This window comes from Ambystoma mexicanum, chromosome 14 (genome assembly GCF_040938575.1).
Source record: "Ambystoma mexicanum isolate Mex_15411 chromosome 14, UKY_AmexF1_1, whole genome shotgun sequence".
Lineage (NCBI taxonomy): Eukaryota > Metazoa > Chordata > Amphibia > Caudata > Ambystomatidae > Ambystoma > Ambystoma mexicanum.
In genome coordinates this window covers 169502372-169524102 of record NC_090940.1, presented here as the reverse complement: position 1 = coordinate 169524102, position 21731 = coordinate 169502372, and the positions used below count along the sequence as shown (strand labels likewise).

The following is a 21731-nucleotide window of genomic DNA, read 5'->3' as shown; positions in this document are numbered from 1 at the left end:
AAAACACGTCTGTCCCTCAATTTCTAAAAATCGTTTTGGGTTTGGTGTATTTGTACATCTGTGCACCCCTGTTGGCAAGAGGGGTGCACAGATGTAGAGGTACACCCAACCCAAAACGATTTTTAGAAATGGAGGCACAGATGCTAAACAAGTCTGTCCCTCAATTTCTAAAAATCGTTTTGGGTTGGGTGTATTTGTACATCTGTGCACCCCTGTTGGCAAGAGGGGTGCACAGATGTAGAGGTACACCCAACGTTTGATGGGAGAACATCAGCACCTCTCGGTTCAGCTGCTACACTCTTATTGACAAGTCCCAGCACTTCTCAACAGATGTATTTCTTTTTATTTTAATTGGTTAATTATAATGCGTGTACTACCCAAAGGTTTCTAAGCGCGGACTGAGGGAGCAAACCTGCGTTGCGCGGTCCGAGGGAGCGAACCTGTGTTGCGCGGACCGAGGGAGCGAACCTGTGTTGCGCGGACTGAGGGAGTGAACCTGTGTTGCACGGACCGAGGGATCGAACCTTTGCTGCTCTGTGTCGTCTTGCTTCCAAGGCAAGCATGTTGCCCCTGAGCTATCCTTCCGATACTCTAAAGATCTGAAGTACATTCAATGATACAGAACCAGAACTGTTGAGCAAGTCTGTCATCAGAATAACTCAACACTGTCGTGGTTATACAAGAGCTCATATATTTAAAGGGATGGAATTACTCAGAATGTAGCAGCACTATTCAATAACCCAAAGTTCTTAAGCATAGTTAATGTGAAAATACTACACTTCTCACCGTTGGGACAGTATTGCCACTTCTCACAGAGGCTTCTACACCTTTTATGGGGCAGCACTGATCCAGCCTACTGCTCACATGCTCAGAGTTGTCATTTCTCAGCAGGACTGCAACACTATACCATTGTGTTCTGTATGTTGAGTGCTTCTTCACCACCAATGTGGATTCATGGCTCTCTGCCAGTGTCTAAAAAGTAGATCTGGCTACATTCAATTGGCAACAGGCATGTTCGGAGCTGCCTGCTGTCCATAAGCTGAATGAAAGAATGAGCTCTCTCAGACACAAGTTATCACCCCTGCACACACATTGAATGAATATGGTATATGGTATGGCTCTATAGATCGAGAAACTGGAGTGACAATTCAGAGTGTTTTAACAGAAATATAATTGTCTTCCCAGATGGGAGACTGACTCCATTAACATACATGGGGTCACTGAGATGACCAAGAGTGAAACTGTACATTCAGTTGTGAGATTGCCAGCAACGGTTGATACTATGCTCGAAGGAGTGAGGTTCCCACTCAATATATCACACTGTTTAAAGGTGTGAGACCCATCCTGAATGTTTACCCAAAGAGCCTTGGCCAGAGTTTCACACTGAAGAAGTGAGCATGTGATCCGGGGATTTGCGGTCCTATAACTGCCAGTGATGTCACTTCCTGTATTTGGGCCCCCCCGGGAAATTCATAAGTCGGCTCCCCTGTGCCCTAGGCTCGTTGCTCCTTTCCCCATACAGCCGCGTGTTTCATTCTTCTGTCCTTAAGGGGCGGGGGGGCCATCACTGCTGAAAACAGTCATTCCGCAATGCTGGGCACACTAAGACTGGGCTATAAATAACAATAAATGCTTAGTTATCATTGGATTCCTTCAGTCAGTATGATAGCTCAGTGAGTTAAGCGCCTGTCTCTAGCATCGGTGTGCAGCTTTCCGTTTGGCTCACTTAGTGAGATGAGCTCTTGTCTCTGATGGCTGTGTGAACATTTGGATTTTCACTACAGGGGCAGAGATACCTCCACCTCTGCCCGATTATAAGCAAGCGAGAAGCCCAACCCATGCCCTGGCCAAACATATTTTATAGCACTATTCATAAGGAATTGCAAAAAGTCATACGATTAACAGGAACTTAATCTTAGCAACAGTCTGTCAACATGCTGAGCTACCCTGATAGCCTTCTACTTTAGATCCTTCTACTTGGGGCATAGTGTTTGCTTGAGGGGTGGGTGTCTTGGGGCATAGTGTTTGCTTGAGGGGTGGGTGCCTTGGGGCATAGTGTTTGGTTGAGGGGTGGGTGCCTTGGGGCATAGTGTTTGGTGGAGGGGTGGGGACCATGGGGCATAGTGTTTGGTTGAGGGGTGGGGGCCATGTTGCATAGTGTTTACTTGTGGGGTGGGTGTCTTGGGGCATAGTGTTTGAGGGGTGGGTGCCTTGGGGCATAGTGTTTGCATGAGGGGTGGGTGTCATGGGGCATAGTGTTTGGTGGTGGGGTGGAGGCCATGGGGCATAGTGTTTGCCTGAGGGGTGGGTGTCTTGGGGCATAGTGTTTGCTTGAGGGGTGGGTGCCTTGGGGCATAGTGTTTGGTTGAGGGGTGGGTGCCTTGGGGCATAGTGTTTGCATGAGGGGTGGGTGTCATGGGGCATAGTGTTTGGTGGAGGGGTGGGGACCATGGGGTATAGTGTTTGCTTGAGGAGTGGGTGTCTTGGGGCATATTGTTTGCTTGAAGGGTGGGTGCCTTGGGGCATAGTGTTTGGTTGAGGGTCGGGTGTCTTGGGGCATAGAGTTTGCTTGAGGGGTGGGTGTCTTGGGGCATAGGGTTTGGTTGAGGGGTGGGAGCCATGGGGCATAGTGTTTGGTTGAGGGGTGGGGGCTATGGGGCATAGTGTCGCACTCCAAGAGTGAACCCAAAAATAAAGCTAAAACAGGCACAGTTAGGAGATGTACATCCTTTGCTTTTTGTGGAAACATGACTCAACGAAGGCCATACTCCTCTTGGGCAATCCAAACAGCAAAGTATAGCAGTCCAAAATAATGGAATGTCCAATCAAGTGTCAGTAAAATATATATAATTTAATTAAACAGACGATATGCAATAACTAAATAGAAATAAAATAACAATGGAAAATGTGTAGTACAAAATATAAGTTTGAAATACAAATAAAAATCATTAGACCTCAAAAATATTCTTTTTCCATGTGTTTTAATAAGAATTGGGGGTTGGAAAAGCCGCCTGCGACGCCACGCCCCACCGTGCCTACCGCCCTACCCACATTTACTTTTCGGCCCACTATAGCCATCATGTAATGTACTTTCAGCCCTCTGTCAAAATCACTTGTGCACCCCTGGGTTAGATGCTTGAAAGTGTATGAAGACAGGGCGAATATGGTGAGTCCCAATGGGGAATATCAAATGTTGATAGCTATTAGGAAGCCTTTTAAAGCGGCAGCATCAGCCACCTTGTCTAGAAGGGTAAGGTGGTGTATGGCAGAGGCAGGCATAGATGTAGGTCAGTTCGGAGCACATTCCACAAGGGGTGCTATGGCGTCCTCGGCCTTTATGACAGGAGACCGCCTAGAAGATATTTTGAAGGCGGCAGACTGGTCTAATGAGGAAATGTTTAAGAATTTTTATTTTAGACCGGTAGAACAAGTAGCGTCGGTGGTGGTAAGTAAGCTTTAAACAAGCATAATCTGAGCCTCCGAGTCTTGACATAGAATACAGATTTTTCCATACATTCGTTACAGAAAATCATGATTCTATTAAAGACTCAGAGGCGAAAGATTATTCCACCCAATTTCAATCGCTACAATAAAACATTTGTAAATATGCTATTTGAAGAATAATGTGATGATGTTTATGATATTGTAATGTTATTGTTATGCGATTGCCCACCCGTTCATAATGAGATAGGTGATGGTGTTACGCTCACCTGATCTCCACAGGTGCACCGAACGGAGCTGGATGATCTGGTGGTGAGAGGTGTCTTGTACTCCCCTTGGATACGAAAGCAGGCTTGCCTAGAAAGGTAAATCACAGGTTACCCAACCATGTGGATGAGGGCGTCTCCCGCCTCTCGTGGCGTCCTCTTGCACCCCCCTGCTATATCTCACCTTTGAGTTACGAATAGCGGGCTCTCCGTCCTGCCACTGTTCGCAGGGGTGCGTCGTAGTTCTAGGATCTAGTTACTGCACTGATCCTATTGAAAGTTCCAGACAACTGTGACTCTATGGCAAGTCTTATTCCAAAGATATCGATAGCTAAGAGTTCAAGTTGCAAAAGTTCACTCTGTACCTTTCTTTACAGATTCCCTCTTCGTGCATACGATGGAGCGAGGTTCTTGGTAGCTGGCTTCCCAAGGTAAGATTTGTGCCAGTGCTATGCAAAAGTCTTTCAATCCGATACTGTTTTTCTGCACATCTAACCTGCTGCTTTTATATTCTGCAGGTGCGGAATCTCCTAAACAAGGCCGCGTGATGAAGAATTGTGAGCCCGTGAGGATTGCTGCCTTCAGGTGAGAGCTGCCTCGTGCAGGATTATAAATCAGAATGAGGCCTTCCCACTGCTTTGCTAACCTGATGTCTTCTTTCTGTTTTACAGATGCGGCAGTCCCGGAGCGGCGATCGGAAGATGAAGCAGAGATCGAGTGATGACGTTCTGATGGTTCGCTGGTAAGTATTAGTGCGGCGCTGAAATGCGATGAAGAGCGTGTGGTCTGCAAGGCTAATCTGATGTTCTTTCTTTTTCAGTTCTGAAGAAGCGTGGACTCCCGAGCGGCCGCGATGAAGAGACTGGTAAGTATCTTGTTCTGCTCTTCTTTCTCACTCTTCTTTGCAGGTAACTCGAGACAACTGGACGGGCGTGGCTGAGGGCTGACCTGGAGCTGCAGACACAGTGAGCGTTACGCTGCAGGAGTGCAGAATAACGCGAAGCATGTTCTGTATGAGGGTGTGGCTTATATAGTCTTCTGAAAGTAGTTCTCAGGTAAAGTAGTTCTAGCAACCACACCCAAGCAAATAGTCCCACGGCAAATAATCCCTTCACCCTGCCTCATATTGGTTTGCACGTGCCTCTCTGGGTCTGAAACGTGCCATGTTGGTGATGGCAGTTTGAGCCTGGCGCCAACTGCGCCAGGACCGAGTCCAGGACGCCCCTGCAAAATTCCTTGGAGCCTTCAAGGCCCCCATGCGACCCAACGCCTTGGGCAGGGTGGTCTGTACCTGATGTTTGGGGGTATGGACAACGCCTTGAGAGGGGAACAAGGTGAAGTTAAAGTCGTCTACCGGTTGTGGCGCAAGTTTGGATGTTCGTTCAGCAAAAGAAAGAGGAAGGACTATGGTTGCAGCAAGTTTTATAGAGGATGTGAGGAGTTGTAATTGGACTGAGAAATCACGTGATGTTAAGAGCTTATGAAAAACGGACTACAAATTCACTGGTTTTGTTGGGAAATGCAGTTTTTTGTGTTAATTGTTTTTCATAATTGTTTTGTTGAAATAGCTGCTCGAGTAGTGAAGAGAAGTTCAGAGCATAATCTTTTGCCTCCGAGTCTTTAATAGAATCATGACTTTCTGTAACCAATGTATGGAAAATCTGTACTGTTCTTCCAATTTTCCACAAACTCTGTGTCTTTCTGCCCTTTTTAGACATTTTGTTTTAATATGAAATCAACGACAGCGCGCCTCTTGCAACCACCTTACATCTGACTCCTGATTGTTTTTACTAGTTGCTTTAATTTTAAACTTTTCCAAACTTTTTGTCAGTTTTGTTTTTCAAGCTTTTGTGCAGTCAAAAACCTTTTGTTTCAAACTTTAGTCTTTCAAATATTTTTTGGGAATTTTACAATAGATATTAAACATTTCAGATAGGAAGCAAACACAAATGCGATGCCCCATGCATGCAGCGGCCTTCCTATCCAGTTTAAGAAATCCTATGAATGAACACCACGAATGAAAAGAAATTGCTTTGAAATTGAGAGTTTTGGAAAAGAGCCCGAAGGTGCATGCGCAGGAGACAGAACTAGAGGCAGTATTAATACAATTCTGAAACCAGCCATCGAAAGAGCGCAGAGACAACCAGAGTCCTTACTAACTCCTCAGAACGAGAAGCGCGTAGATTAGATCAAAAGCAAAGTGAAGAAATTAGACGTTCAATGAGCGAAAATATATATGAACAATGGCACTTCATGTGTATATTCTGCAGTCAGAGCCAAGAGACAGAGAATGTATACATATCAAACCTGCTCTAACTTAACAACAATCTCAATGTTAAATAACATGAGGACAATGGGACCCAATGAAAACATGGTTTCAGTAACTATTGAAACATTTTTCAAATAACTTCCACAATAAATATATTTCTACTAGAAAATGTTTTGGAAAGGATAATTGGCAAACTATGGGCCTGATTCACAGACCGTTTTTTCCTGTGGGATTGTGCCATTATTAAATGCTTCTGTGAATCAGGCCCTTTGTCTTTGTCTAGTAAGTGTGGCAGGCCAGGCAGGAACGGTGGTATGTGATTTCATCACTGAAAACAAATATTGTTAGGTAAACAACATACTTGCCAACCCTACTGATTTAGGCATTAGGCTACTGCTTTTTAAGCAGTCCTACCGCCTACAGATTTGGGTGACAGATCCTACTGCTTTTTACAGGGGCAGGTAATTTATGTGATTCTAAGGCAGGCTGCTTGAGATAGGCCCAGGACAAAGCATGCAACACATTAGTTAGTCTGTCCGAGCGGTGAGCAGGTAAGTGATTACTTTGAGTGATGGGCTCAGACCAATCCACTGACCCGACCACTAAATGACTCTGCCCTGCACTCTGGCCGGGATAGACCTTAGGTGAACCAACAGTGAAGGTAAGTGGCAGAGCATACAACCATCACACAGCATCTGCATATCAGTCTGGGGAGGCTGTAAGTCTCCATGTTGTTCAGTGTTCAACCTGCATTGCAGGAATACATATTTGTATTTTGTATTTTATTGAATTTATATAGCATTTTAATTCAAAGTGCTTTACATGAGAACAAGAAAAAATACAACAAGCATAAAATGGCAATTGAATCGCAACTCGAAAACAGTACAAGGAACAATTTACATTATTGCTGAGGTAAGGAGGGAGTGGAGAGGGACAGAGGTGTGAGAGGGAATGGGAGGTATGAGTGGAGGTAGAAGCAGAAGAGGGGAGGCGAGAAGGTGTGAGGAAGAAGAGAGGGAAGAATAAGACTAGATAAGAGCAGGAGGTAGGGTAGAAGGGAGTAGAGAGGAAGGAGAGGGGAGAGAAGTACAGGAGTAAGAGGTGAGGCATGAGGCGGTGGGAGAAGTAGGAGAGGAAGTGAAAGGTGTTAGGGAGGGGAATGGAAAAGATACGATTTTAGAGAAGAGTGAAAGGAAGGGTAGAAGGGAGAAGAGAGGATGGGGAGGGGGAGGCGGTTCCAGTGGAACGGAGTGAGGAGTTGGAAAGAGCGGAAGCGGGAGGGGGCGCAGGGTGGTGGAGGAGGAGAGAGTAGGAAAAGATCAGAAGAGTGGAGAGAACGAGAAGGGGTATAGAAAGTAAGAAGGGAGGAGAGGTGGGGGGGGCAAGACCATGGAGAGACTTGAAGACGAGACAGAGGAATTTGAATTTGAGCTGGGAGTGAAAAGAGAGCCAGCCTAGCTAGGGAGGTGAGAGAAGAGGAGATGGAGTCAAAAGGTGAGAGAAGGCAGAGGGAGCGGATGGTGGAGTGGTAGACAGATTTGAGTGGGGAGAGGTGAGAGGAGGGGAGTCCAAAGAAAAGGGAGGAACAGTAGAAAAGTCTGGAGAAGATGAGGGAGGTAATTAAGAGTTTGGTAGCGTGAAAGGTTAAGAGGGGTCGGATTTTACGAATGTTATGAAGGTGAAAGCGACAAGACTTGGCAGTAAGAGAAATGTGGTGAGATAGGGAGAGGTGAGGGTCAATATGAAGACCAAAGTTACGGACATGGGGAGAGAAGGAGAGTTGGGAGGGAGGAAAGAGAATGAAAGGGGGAGGGGAGGGAGGATGAAGAGTGTTGGCAGGGAAGAAAATATGCACTGCCGTGCTGCTGCTACAGTGCAGTGGCAAACGTTGCCTACCAGCTCTGTGTGATTACCTTATGTGAAGTTAGGTAATTGAATTCGGTGTTAACTTACCATTCAGAATTATATATTTGAACATATTTCCACTTTGTGCTGTTTGATGGGTTGTGTATTTTAGAATGCTCCAGTGGTGGCAACAATGTATGTTTTGTATTTTCCTGTGATGTAATTGTTATGCGAAGTATTATTTTTGAAACGTAAAAAATCCTACATCTTTTTGGTCACAGATTGTTGGTAAGTATGACAATGCATTACTTACCGTAAAAGCATTTCTGATGGTTGTATCTGCTTAGATTCACATGCTGTGCATAGGTCCGACATCCAGTGGTCACTGCGGAGTATTGCATTTTGTTTTTCGTAGTCGAAAAGGGGACGTCGACAAGGCGTGTCTGTAACACTATCCCTATAGTGACGTGCGTTGTACCCACAATCCCTCACGCGTCGAGGTCCCTCTGTTTGTATTTTTCTGCCCTGAGGGAGCCTTATAGACGTGAGTGAGTACAGAAAAGAGAGATATAAAGGAAGTCTATGTTCCTTCCATCCGAGCGGGGAGGAAGGGTGGGCGCATGTGAATCTAAGCAGATACAACCATCAGAAATGCTTTTACGGTAAGTAATGCATTGTCTTCTGATGTTTGTTAATCTGCTTAGAATCACATGCTGTGCATAGACTAGCGAGCAGTACCCGGAGTTGGCGGTGGGTTATGAGAAGGAACAGTAGAGAAAAGATGTCTTAATACTGCCTGTCCCACCTGGGAGTCAGATCTAGAGTGTGCATCTAGACAGTAGTGTTTTGTAAAGGTGTGCACAGAACTCCAGGTAGCCGCTTTGCAGATGGACTCAAGGGGAACATTTGCAATGAATGCTATGGAAGCCCCAGTGCCTCGAGTGGAATGTGCTCTTGGCTTGAAGGGTAGTTCTCTCTTAGCAAGAGTGTAACAGAGAGTGATGCATTGAACAATCCATCTAGATATAGTGGATTTTGAGACCGCATCTCCTTCTCTTCCTGCTGCCGCCGAGACAAAGAACTGATTAGTCTTTCTCAGTGGTCTGGTTCTTTCCATGTAGAACATGACAGCTCTGCGTACATCTAGTGTATGCAGACTTTTTTCTCCCGAGCTGGAAGGGTTTTGAAAGAACGTTGGTAGTTCTATAGTTTGGTTTACATGAAATTTCGAGATGAATTTAGGTGCAAACCTTGGGTGTGTGCGTAGAACCACTTTATTTTTGTGAACTGTTACGAAGGGGTCTAGTACAGAAAGAGCCTGTAGTTCACTTACTCTCCTAATGGAGGTGATAGCTATTAGGAAAGCAGTCTTAAGGGTGATATCTTTAAGAGTTGCCTTGTGCATGGGTTCGAAGGGAGGGCCCATGAGTCTGGAAAGTACCACATTTAAGTCCCATCCGGGAGCTGGGTTAGCTATCGGAGGGTGTATCCTTTTTACCCCCTCCATGAAGGCTTTGATAACTGGTATCTTCCACCACGACACTTTAAGTTGGGAAGTGGTGTATGCAGAAAGTGCCGCTAGGTGGACTTTAATGGAATTGAACACTAAACCTGAATCCAGTAAATGGGTCAAGTATAGAATAATGTCAGTAGGAGAGCAGTCAACTGGGTTGATGCTAGTACCTCTACACCAGATAACGAATCTTTTCCATTTGCTAGAATAGCAGTGTCGAGTATTAGGTTTTCTGGCTTCCCTGAGGATGTCCATACATCTCTGTGGGAGTTGTAAATGTCCAAATTCTATGATCTCAGGAGCCAGGCTGCTAAGTTCATGGTCTGAGGGCATGGATGCAGTGTCCTGCCCTTGTCTTGTGACAGCATGTTGTACGGGCAGGGAAGTTTCACTGGGGGAGATAGGGACATCTCCATCAAGTGAGCGAACCAAGGTTGCCGTGCCCACATTGGGGCCACTAGTATCATGGTAACCTGCTCCTGGTGCATCTTGTGCACCACTTTGTTGAGAAGGGGAGTCGGGGGAAAGGCGTAAACAAATTTCCCTGACCATTGAATCAACAGACCGTTCCCCTTGGACTGGTTCTGGGGGTACCTGGAGGCGTAACTTTGGCATTGTGAGTTCTCCAGGGTTGCGAACAGGTCTATTTCCGGGAATCCCCATTGCGTGAAGATGTCTAAGACGATGTCTTCGTGCAATTGCCATTCGTACTCTTCGGGCAGGGGGAAGTCTCTGCTGAGTTTGTCTGCTAGCAGATTGAGTTCCCCTGGTACATGTTGTGCTAGTAGGAACATGTTGTGTCTGAGAGCCCACTTCCATATATTCTGGGACAGCTTGGACAGTCCTGGAGAGTGAGTGCCCCCTTGCTTGTTGAGGTAGTACATGGCTGTGGTGCTGTCTGTGAGGACCATCACTGTCTTTCCTTGTAAGTGTTCCTGAAAGGCTTTCAGTGCTTTGAACACCGCTAGTAGTTCCAGCAGGTTTATATGCTTGGATGCTAAACTCGGAGTCCACACTCCGTGTGCCGTTTGATGGGATAGGTGAGCCCCCCATCCTGTAAGGGATGCGTCTGTGGTTAGAGTGGCTTCCACTGCGGGTGTGGCAAAAGTTTTCCCTAATAACAGGTTTTCTTTTGTCCACCACCGTAGCGAGAGAACCAAGGCCTGCGAGACCACCACTAGATCGTCCCATTGTCCGCTGGCCTGACACCACTGGCTGTAGAGCCACTCTTGCATTGGGCGCATGCGCAGGCGCGCGTGAGGTACCAAATAAATACATGACGCCATCATCCCTAGCAAGCGCATTGCTTTGCGTACCGTCACCTCTCGGCCTGCTACATAATGGGGAATTTGAAACAGCATGTTTTGGACCCTCTCGTTGGAGGGGAATACGAGGCCGTCCCTTGTTCGAATTAGAGCCCCTAGGAATTGTTTGGTTTGGCTGGGGTCTAAGCTGGACTTCTTTTCGTTGATGGAGAAGCCCAGTTGGGACAAAAGGTCTACGGTCTTTTGGGTATTGGAGAAGCATGTTTCGTAAGAATCCCCTGTTATGAGCCAGTCGTCGAGGTAAGGGTATACCGGGATGGATAATCTGCGCAGGTGGGCCGCTGCCACTGCCAGTACTTTCGTGAATACCCTTGGTGCAGATGCTATCCCGAAGGGTAGTACTCTGAACTGGTAGTGTTTGTCCTCTATTTTGAACCTGAGGTATTTTCTGTGCGATGTCAACATTAAAATATGAAAGTATGCATCTTTCATGTCCAGTGTTGTCATGTAATCCCCTTGTGATAACAGCGGGATTACCTCCTGTAAGGTCACCATACGAAACTTTTGGGGTTTGACAAATATGTTCGCTGGGCGCAGATCTAATACAGGGCGCATGGTTAAGTCCTTTTTGGGTACAAGGAAGTACACTGAATAAATACCTTCTGTTACCTGTGATAGGGGGACGGGCTCTATAGCTTCTTTCTTCAGTAGTTCTTCCACCTCTTGAAGAAGAATGGAGAGGTGTTGCGGTGTCATGCGCCGGTTCCGTGGGGGTTTGTACTTCGAGGAACCGTTGAACTCGATGCAGTATCCGTGGGCTATGGTGGATAATACCCAACGGTCTGACGTGATTCCCTCCCATGCTGAAAGGAACGATGTTAGCCGGCCCCCGACCGGTGATGCATGGGAGGGGACCCGAATTTTCGGGTCATTTGCTGGTATTGGGCGTGGAACCTCTGGGGCTGGAGCCACGACCTCTTCCTTTGCCACGGCGTTGGCCTCTTTGACTGAACTGGGTGTTACCCTGGTTGGTGGGCCAGTTGGAGCCAGAGTAATATTGTTGTTGTTGGTTCTGCTGCTGTCTTTGGCCACGAAAGGAGCGTTTATTACCATAGCCTCGCCTGTTAGGGGGCCTAGAAATTTGATCAAGAGTTTTGATGGCATCAAACTCTTTTTTAGCATGTTCTAGGGCCTCATCTACTGCTTTCCCAAACAGATGCGTCTGTTCAATGGGTTTATTTATGAGGGAGGCTTGGGTTTCGGGCTTAAAACCTGAATTGCGTAGCCAAACGTGGCGCTTGAGAAGTATTCCCTGCACTAGGGAGCGGCCAGCCGTCTCAGCGGCATCTAGGGAGTTTTTAACGATGCCCTGGTTTACCAGTGTGCCCTCTGATATTATAGCTAGCAGGCGAGAACGCAGAGGTTCAGGTGCTTCCTCTGCTTCGCTGCGCAGCTTGTTCCACTGTGCATCTGCGTAGCTAGCTAAAAGTGAGTTGTTATTAGCAATTCTAGTAGAGAAGGCGGCGGAGGTCGTGATTCTCTTCCCCAGTGCGTAGAGTTTTTTGCCTTCTTTGTCTGGAGGTGCTTCACTAGTGGATAGTGGCACCCCTGCTCTTTTTCTTGTGTTGGTAACCACAAGGGAGTCCGGAATAGAGTGTCCTCTGATGTATAAAGGGTCAGAGGATGAAGGGCTGAAGAGCTTTTCTATTCTAGGGTTGACCCCTCTTACTAGAGCTGGGTTAGTAAGGGAAGGAGAAATTCTTCTTTTAATAGAAGCCAGGAGAGGAATAGATTGGCTAACAGGGGCTTTTTCTTTGATGACTTTTTCTACAAAGTCAATGTCTGGAAGAGTTTCCCCTGTATCAATCTCAAAATGCGCTGCTGCCTTGCGCAATAGTGCATTGAGGGAAGGTTGGTCATCTATGGGAGAGGAGTTCCCATGTGAATCCTTGAGAGGAGAAGGGAGAAAGGCATCAGGGTCTGAATGTACTGATGGGGATTGCCAAGGCTGCCCTGACGGTGAATGCCAGGGCTGCGAGGTAGCTGTATCCTCTTCAAACCCTGTAGGAGTGGTGTAAGGATCTTCTTCGAACCCCTCTTCCTCAAGTTCTACCTCTTCTTCTCCACCCAAACACTCCTCATCTTCTTGGAGGTATTGCTCCTCCTCAGTGAGGTCAACCAGCCTAGGAATCTTGACTCTAGGGTCATCCTGTGGCCATTCTCTTTGTCTTTTGTGAGTGGGTGGGTCTTGGTTTCCTAGAAACCTTTCCATTTTCTCCATGCAAGAATGGAGTCTTTCAAGGGTCTCATGGGGTACCCCTGAATAGTCTAGAGGGGGGAAATTAGTGTTTTCGCCTTCGAATCGTTTCGAACGCTCCCACAGCGTCGACGAGAGGTTCCCGTCTCCTTCTGAAAAGCCTTCAGGTAGTTCGGAAGCGTCCTTTGGAGAAAGGGGCAGTTCCTGGCTACTTTTGTGTTTTTTCGACGCGGTATTCGACGTTTGTTTCGTCGTCCGCGTACGTTCGTCTTCGGCGACAATTCTCGCTAGGCTCTCGGCCACGATTTTGTCCGTCGAGGGCTTTGGTGTCGACGTTGTGTGCGTTGCGCGTTGTACCTCGACGGTCGCTCTATGGAGCGTTGCGTCGGATGTTTTTGGGGTAGCGCCCGTGTTAGATGGAAGCCCAATCGCTGGTCGCGGCTGCGTTTGCGGGTGGGGCTTGTGACCTTTACGGTCTGCGGTAGACGCCGGAGTGCCCTGCGTCCCCTTCGGCGCTGATGGATCCTTCGTTCTCGACGAAGAAGAGCCGTGGGTAGTGTGTTTAGCCTTATGGGGTTTGTGTGCGTCCTTGTCGCCGGGGTGTTCATCCCCATAAGCAGGGCGTGAGCCGAGCCCGTCGGGGCCGGGGACGGACGACGAGGAGCGTGAGCGCTCCTTCTGGGGGTTCATGACTTCCGTAACGGACGTCGAGTTATCGCACTCCTCGTCACTTTCAGTAACAGCGGCAGCGGGTGAGGAAACTGACTTCGACATCGCGTAGTCTGCCCACCTCTTAACCCTACGTTCTTTAAGAGTCCTGGGTTTTAAGAGCTTGCAGGCTGCGCAGCTGTTCTCTATGTGATCGAGGGGTAAGCAACGATTACAGAGCTTGTGCTTATCTTTCCAAGTATATTTGCCCCTGCAGCGTGGGCAAAACTTAAATGGTGTCCTCTCCATAGCTGAGGCAATAATAGCTGGCGATAACAACCCCAAGGGAAAGAAAAGGGAGAAAGAAAGACATTCTCAAAGAGAAGAGACAAAGTTCTAACCCCCACTCTCCCTACTGTAAGTTGGCCGTCGAGGCCAGGCCACGTGTTCGGCAGCGCCGAAGGATCTCCTCCGCTCTTCCTCTCCGTCGAAAATAGTTCGGCGGAGAAACAGCTTCACAGCTAACGTCGAGGGGGAGGGATCGTTACCAGTATATTAAGTTATGACAAAAGGACCGAGGTCCGTGGTAAGTATAGCAATGTCTCTCTAGGAGCTCCGCGAAAGGCGACCAGAAACTGGGCGGAAAAAAACAATCTGAGGGACCTCGACGCGTGAGGGATTGTGGGTACAACGCACGTCACTATAGGGATAGTGTTACAGACACGCCTTGTCGACGTCCCCTTTTCGACTACGAAAAACAAAATGCAATACTCCGCAGTGACCACTGGATGTCGGACCTATGCACAGCATGTGAATCTAAGCAGATACCGTTTGCTACATATAGCGTTAGGTGCAAAAGATGACTACGTTGTTCATAGATTTCTACTGGAAATAGACTTTTATATACATTCTTTTTTAAAATAGTTTCTGTGTTCTTTGAGAGATTCCGTATTGTCCACCCAAATAAGCAATCGTTTCTAAATGTACGGACCCACTTATGTTTGAGTTGAGTTTTACTATTCAGTGGATCTAAGAACACAGTCAAAGTTTCTTTTTTTATTTAATAAAGAGACATGCTATCAGGTTTTTACATATCACACATCTCTAGAAGAGTTGTGTGACTTAGAATGACCACAGGAAATGATTCAGATCCAGTGACATGGCAGTGATTTTCATATGTGGGGATGGGGCACCCTCTATTGTGTATTCTGCTGTATTGCTCTGAACACAGAAAATAAAATTCCATTGTGAATATTTTATACTAATGTAAAGTAAGTGGTATTGTATAGCGCCCATCTGCCATTATTTTTGATCTCGCTACATGTGATTCTGCAAGAAAAAGGGGAAAGTGGGTGTTTCATTAGTGGGGCAGTGGGCGAGGCAGATGTGAAACCTGCAGTGTTTATGAGTCCTGATGGAAGTACCTGGTTTCTGTGTGCTACTCTTCTTTCTATGGATTTGGAAGAGAAACCTGGGAGTATGTTATCCATAGGCAAGAGCCTAAGATCTGATAGACTACAGCGCTTTCGGTCTGGTGAGAGTGTAATACAGCTCAAGAGGAGATATTAGTCGTGGTTGAGTTGGTGTTGATGTGCTAATGGCTAGGCCCATGGTAGTCATCTCTGAGGGATTAGTGTGTGTAGTGTAAGATGCTAAAAGATGTTAGATGGCAGTCAGTAAATCGGGGAAAGAGGAGAGTAGGCCTTAGAAGGCAAATCAATCTTTAACCCTGCAGACCGGTCCCATTTCATTAGCTGACTTTGCTACTGTCTATCCCATTAGCTGACATTGCTATGTATATTATTATCCCTGTCTGTCTCTCTCTGATACATTGCATGTTGTGTGCAACAAAACAAGCATGTGCGAGTTGGCAGATGAGGGGAAGGGGAAGTCTGGAAACTCTCCTAATTGCCATTGACTATACACTAATGGTTATGGGAGGCAAGAAGTTTTGTTCAGAGGAACAGCTGCTTGAAATTTCAGGACCCCATTCATCCATTCAACTTCCTTAGTATGTTGGTTGGCAGGCTAGAGACCAGAGCTCAAGTCGAGGGTATGCGTGGGTGGACAGCGCCCACCCCCCTATTTTTTCTGAGAATGCGGACGCCGACCACCAGGGTATTTTAGAGGCCATATGTAAACCAAGACACTTTGACAGTCTTTTTCGAAATGATGGTTTTAAGCGCATCCGCTGCTGCTAGGTTCACAGGTTGGGCACTACACCTTATAATCTGGTGGGGAAAAAAAACTACATTTCAGGACTGCATTCTCCAAGGAAAACATTGGCATTGATTCTTGGGGTTTAAAATGTGGGCACTTTTTAAAACTTTCATACCCTATTAGGAGAACAATAACCTTAGTTTTATGTGTATGTTGATTTTATGACAGACACATGCCCATTTTCCCTGAGCAATTTGGGTGGTTATGCAAAGCCAATTGAATGAAATGTGCATATTTTTTTTTTTTTCCAAATATATTTTTATTGGTTTTATACATGCATTGCATTGGATGTTTGCAGGTACATAAATAGCGCTGGGCGCTGCGCGCCGCGCGCTTGAGTTCAGTTGTGCAAGTGTTAAATCAACAAGGAAATGTGCATATTTTTACCTTGATATGCTAATATCTGGTGACGCCACATCCCATGGCGTATGTTAATGAGTCCCCCCACTTGCCCCTGCTAGAGACACCTGGAAACTCACTCCAACATGCTAAGGTGGTGTGCTCGGCGGGCTGCGCGGACTTTTACCCATTGTGCCTAAAGGATGTAGAGGTGCTGGGGGCTGCATTACAATGATGGGCGCCATCGTCAGTTTTCATAGCAGCCTGCACTGCTTTTTGTGGCCTGACCTATGCCACAATATGGCTGTGCCAGGCAATATGCTTTTGGAAGGCACTCTTGGAGGGAAGTGGTACCTATTCTTGTCCTAAATGTTTAAAAGCAACACCTTCTCTGTTTGGAATCCAAATGACTGAATTCAAAAACCGAATGGGATATTTATTCGAATTTCGGCTGTATGAAAATTACGAACAGCCTAACATTTCAAATCAATATCCCATTCGGTGCCATTATAGGGAACAAGGGAAGCAGGGGTTGTGGGGTATCCCCGCACCCCTGTTCACTACATTTGCATTGAGGGTTGTGGGGGTTTCCTAAACACAAAATAAAAAAAAAGAAGAAAATAGAACCCTCCATGCCGGTTCCCATGTACGTAAGTGAAGGGAACCGGCGCCATAGCGGAATGGAGGAGTCGGCGGCACACAGCGAAGTGCCGCCAAAAGGTAAGTAAAGGGGAGGGGGTGTGGGTTACCAGAAATGTCTGTGGGAGGAAAAAACCAAGTAATTTTCGTTTAAATGACTTCCGTTTTTTTCGTTTTTTTCTGCGTCAGACATTTCTCATTCGATGAAATCATGGGCAACCCTGTTTCCGACTTCAATTTCACACCTCCACAAGGTGAACCCGAGGTGCCAGTGAAGTCCACTGCACCACTCTTATGCTTGAAAAAGCTGCGATTGACAAAGCTCAGAGTAGATGACCCCGGCATAGTTCATAGTTCAATTTAGAGTTAAGCTAAATGATTCTTTTAGGAGAATGGCATGTGCTGTGTGCTTTCTCCCTCCCTTCAATTTCTGGGGGAAGATTTGAAAAAGTCCTTGGCAGAGTGGTATCTCCTCCATAACCCCTTCACCGTGTTCTCATCCCATGGCACAGCGATTAGCTGATACGCAGACTACTCCCTTATTAAGCACTCGGAGACAAGAGTTAACCTTGGGAGAAGTATTGGCCTTGATGCAACCTATAATAGCTGGGAGCATGTCACAATATAAGGCACCAACCTACAACCAACCCCTGCTTTACTTTAGTTTAGAGACATTATACACCAAACCTATAGATACAATAAGGTATCTGTGTAATTTAGGTTTGCCAATACTTGTACCTTTATTCATGCCAGTAAACCATCAGTGTATTGTACACATCAATAAGTTTTTAGCCTAATAGAACAAGCAGTGACATCATTTGGTACCCTTACAAGCCTCCTTCATCAGGAGTGTAAGGCCAATAAAACTGGCGACCATCTGTTTCTAGGGCCAAGTATAAAATTTGAAAACAGTACAAAATCTCCCACCCGAGAAGACCTTTGCCGTCTCAGAGAAGACCACTATCTACTATTTTGCGATTGTGATAGGCTCAAGCTATGGGATGCTCCTTTACTGTCCAAGCAGAACTTCTATGGGGCTCTCTGCCAGAAAAGATGCACATGATTGAGAATCTGCTATCCTTGGGAAGGAAACTTAAGTCATGGCTATTCCAAACCTTTCGTCCACTGGATTGGAATTTCTTGTTTCTAGTCTAAATGCTAATTAAAAAAAGAGTAACTTTTCTGGCATTGGCTTAGATACCTGTGTGGGTCTTTACCAGCTAATCAATTAACAAGAAAAGAGAATAAACATGTAGCTCTGTTGATTGCCTTATCTTTGCTACTGAGACTGATTTTGTGAGTTTTGTTTCTCAGACATAATAAACAGTGTCTTAAAACCACAAGAATCTACCTCTTCTGAACTCATACGAATGTTATGAAGGTGAAAGCGACAAGACTTGGCAGTAAGAGAAATGTGGTGAGATAGGGAGAGGTGAGGGTCAATATGAAGACCAAAGTTACGGACATGGGGAGAGAAGGAGAGTTGGGAGGGAGGAAAGAGAATGAAAGGGGGAGGGGAGGGAGGAGGAAGAGTGTTGGCAGGGAAGAAAATATGCACTGCTGTGCTGCTGCTACAGTGCAGTGGCAAACGTTGCCTACCAGCAGGGGCGTTGCTAGGGGGGGCTAAGGGGGCTATAGCCCCTGATCTTTTGGTTGTAGCCCCGGATAGAATCTCAGGAGCTACAGCCAAAAGACTAGCTAGCCCCCAGTCCCAACAGTTCAGACATCAGCTTAGCCCCGGGTCTTTTCCAGACCTAGCAACTCCCCTGCCTACCAGCTCTGTGTGATTACCTTATGTGAAGTTAGGTAATTGAATTCGGTGTTAACTTACCATTCAGAATTATATATTTGAACATATTTCCACTTTGTGCTGTTTGATGGGTTGTGTATTTTAGAATGCTCCAGTGTTGGCAACAATGTATGTTTTGTATTTTCCTGTGATGTAATGCGAAGTATTATTTTTGAAACGTAAAAAATCCTACATCTTTTTGGTCACAGATTGTTGGTAAGTATGAAACGATACCGATACCGTTTGCTACATATAGCGTTAGGTGCAAAAGATGACTACGTTGTTCATAGATTTCTACTGGAAATAGACTTTTATATACATTCTTTTTTAAAATAGTTTCTGTGTTCTTTGAGAGATTCCGTATTGTCCACCCAAATAAGCAATCGTTTCTAAATGTACGGACCCACTTATGTTTGAGTTGAGTTTTACTATTCAGTGGATCTAAGAACACAGTCAAAGTTTCTTTTTTTATTTAATAAAGAGACATGCTATCAGGTTTTTACATATCACACATCTCTAGAAGAGTTGTCTGACTTAGAAATACCACAGGAAATGATTCAGATCCAGTGACATGGCAGTGATTTTCATATGTGGGGATGGTGCACCCTCTATTGTGTATTCTGCTGTATTGCTCTGAACACACAAAATAAAATTCCATTGTGAATATTTTATACTAATGTAAAGTAAGTGGTATTGTATAGCGCCCATCTGCCATTATTTTTGATCTCGCTACACGTGATTCTGCAAGAAAAAGGGGAAAGTGGGTGTTTCATTAGTGGGGCAGTGGGCGAGGCAGATGTGAAACCTGCAGTGTTTATGAGTCCTGATGGAAGTACCTGGTTTCTGTGTGCTACTCTTCTTTCTATGGATTTGGAAGAGAAACCTGGGAGTATGTTATCCATAGGCAAGAGCCTAAGATCTGATAGACTACAGCGCTTTCGGTCTGGTGAGAGTGTAATACAGCTCAAGAGGAGATATTAGTCGTGGTTGAGTTGGTGTTGATGTGCTAATGGCTAGGCCCATGGTAGTCATCTCTGAGGGATTAGTGTGTGTAGTGTAAGATGCTAAAAGATGTTAGATGGCAGTCAGTAAATCGGGGAAAGAGGAGAGTAGGCCTTAGAAGGCAAATCAATCTTTAACCCTGCAGACCGGTCCCATTTCATTAGCTGACTTTGCTACTGTCTATCCCATTAGCTGACATTGCTATGTATATTATTATCCCTGTCTGTCTCTCTCTGATACATTGCATGTTGTGTGCAACAAAACAAGCATGTGCGAGTTGGCAGATGAGGGGAAGGGGAAGTCTGGAAACTCTCCTAATTGCCATTGACTATACACTAATGGTTATGGGAGGCAAGAAGTTTTGTTCAGAGGAACAGCTGCTTGAAATTTCAGGACCCCATTCATCCATTCAACTTCCTTAGTATGTTGGTTGGCAGGCTAGAGACCAGAGCTCAAGTCGAGGGTATGCGTGGGTGGACAGCGCCCACCCCCCTATTTTTTCTGAGAATGCGGACGCCGACCACCAGGGTATTTTAGAGGCCATATGTAAACCAAGACACTTTGACAGTCTTTTTCGAAATGATGGTTTTAAGCGCATCCGCTGCTGCTAGGTTCACAGGTTGGGCACTACACCTTATAATCTGGTGGGGAAAAAAAACTACATTTCAGGACTGCATTCTCCAAGGAAAACATTGGCATTGATTCTTTGGGTTTAAAATGTGGGCACTTTTTAAAACTTTCATACCCTATTAGGAGAACAATAACCTTAGTTTTTTGTGTATGTTGATTTTATGACAGACACATGCCCATTTTCCCTGAGCAATTTGGGTGGTTATGCAAAGCCAATTGAATGAAATGTGCATATTTTTACCTTGATATGCTAATATCTGGTGACGCCACATCCCATGGCGTATGTTAATGAGTCCCCCCACTTGCCCCTGCTAGAGACACCTGGAAACTCACTCCAACATGCTAAGGTGGTGTGCTCGGCGGGCTGCGCGGACTTTTACCCATTGTGCCTAAAGGATGTAGAGGTGCTGGGGGCTGCATTACAATGATGGGCGCCATCGTCAGTTTTCATAGCAGCCTGCACTGCTTTTTGTGGCCTGACCTATGCCACAATATGGCTGTGCCAGGCAATATGCTTTTGGAAGGCACTCACCTACAACCAACCCCTGCTTTACTTTAGTTTAGAGACATTATACACCAAACCTATAGATACAATAAGGTATCTGTGTAATTTAGGTTTGCCAATACTTGTACCTTTATTCATGCCAGTAAACCATCAGTGTATTGTACACATCAATAAGTTTTTAGCCTAATAGAACAAGCAGTGACATCATTTGGTACCCTTACAAGCCTCCTTCATCAGGAGTGTAAGGCCAATAAAACTGGCGACCATCTGTTTCTAGGGCCAAGTATAAAATATGAAAACAGTACAAAATCTCCCACCCGAGAAGACCTTTGCCGTCTCAGAGAAGACCACTATCTACTATTCTGCGATTGTGATAGGCTCAAGCTATGGGATGCTCCTTTACTGTCCAAGCAGATCTTCTATGGGACTCTCTGCCAGAAAAGATGCACATGATTGAGAATCTGCTATCTTTGGGAAGGAAACTTAAGTCATGGCTATTCCAAACCTTTCGTCCACTGGATTGGAATTTCTTGTTTCTAGTCTAAATGCTAATTAAAAAAAGAGTAACTTTTCTGGCATTGGCTTAGATACCTGTGTGGGTCTTTACCAGCTAATCAATTAACAAGAAAAGAGAATAAACATGTAGCTCTGTTGATTGCCTTATCTTTGCTACTGAGACTGATTTTGTGAGTTTTGTTTCTCAGACATAATAAACAGTGTCTTAAAACCACAAGAATCTACCTCTTCTGAACTCATAAACTTTGAGCCCCTTTTAGCCCCATTGGCTCTTGAAGTGAGTCCTGAATGTAGAGGTAAGGGGTAAGGTGTAGGGGTAGCAGAGTATGCTAAGATGGGTAGGTGAAGGCAGGGAAGAGGGAGTGCCAGTAGGTGGTTGAGTGGGCGGATCAGTGATTGGGGCAACGTGCCTAGAGGTTTCAGGTCCTTCATGTAGTGTAGAATCGAGTGGGGGCAGTCTGATCTGTGCAGGTTACTTGTTCCAGAGATGAGGTGAAAGATCTGCATCCTAGTTCTTTCTCTCTTGTCGTTTTTTGTTGCCGGCAGTTCTTTATTTAGGGTCTGGCGATGTTGTTGAGGGGGTCTCA

General features: G+C 45.7%; 1 protein-coding gene across 1 annotated transcript in view; it reads right to left on the bottom strand.

The window, feature by feature from the left end:
- GANC (glucosidase alpha, neutral C) overlaps positions 1–21731 on the bottom strand; it is a 730404-nt gene that overhangs the window by 413101 nt on the left and 295572 nt on the right. The window lies entirely within an intron of this gene.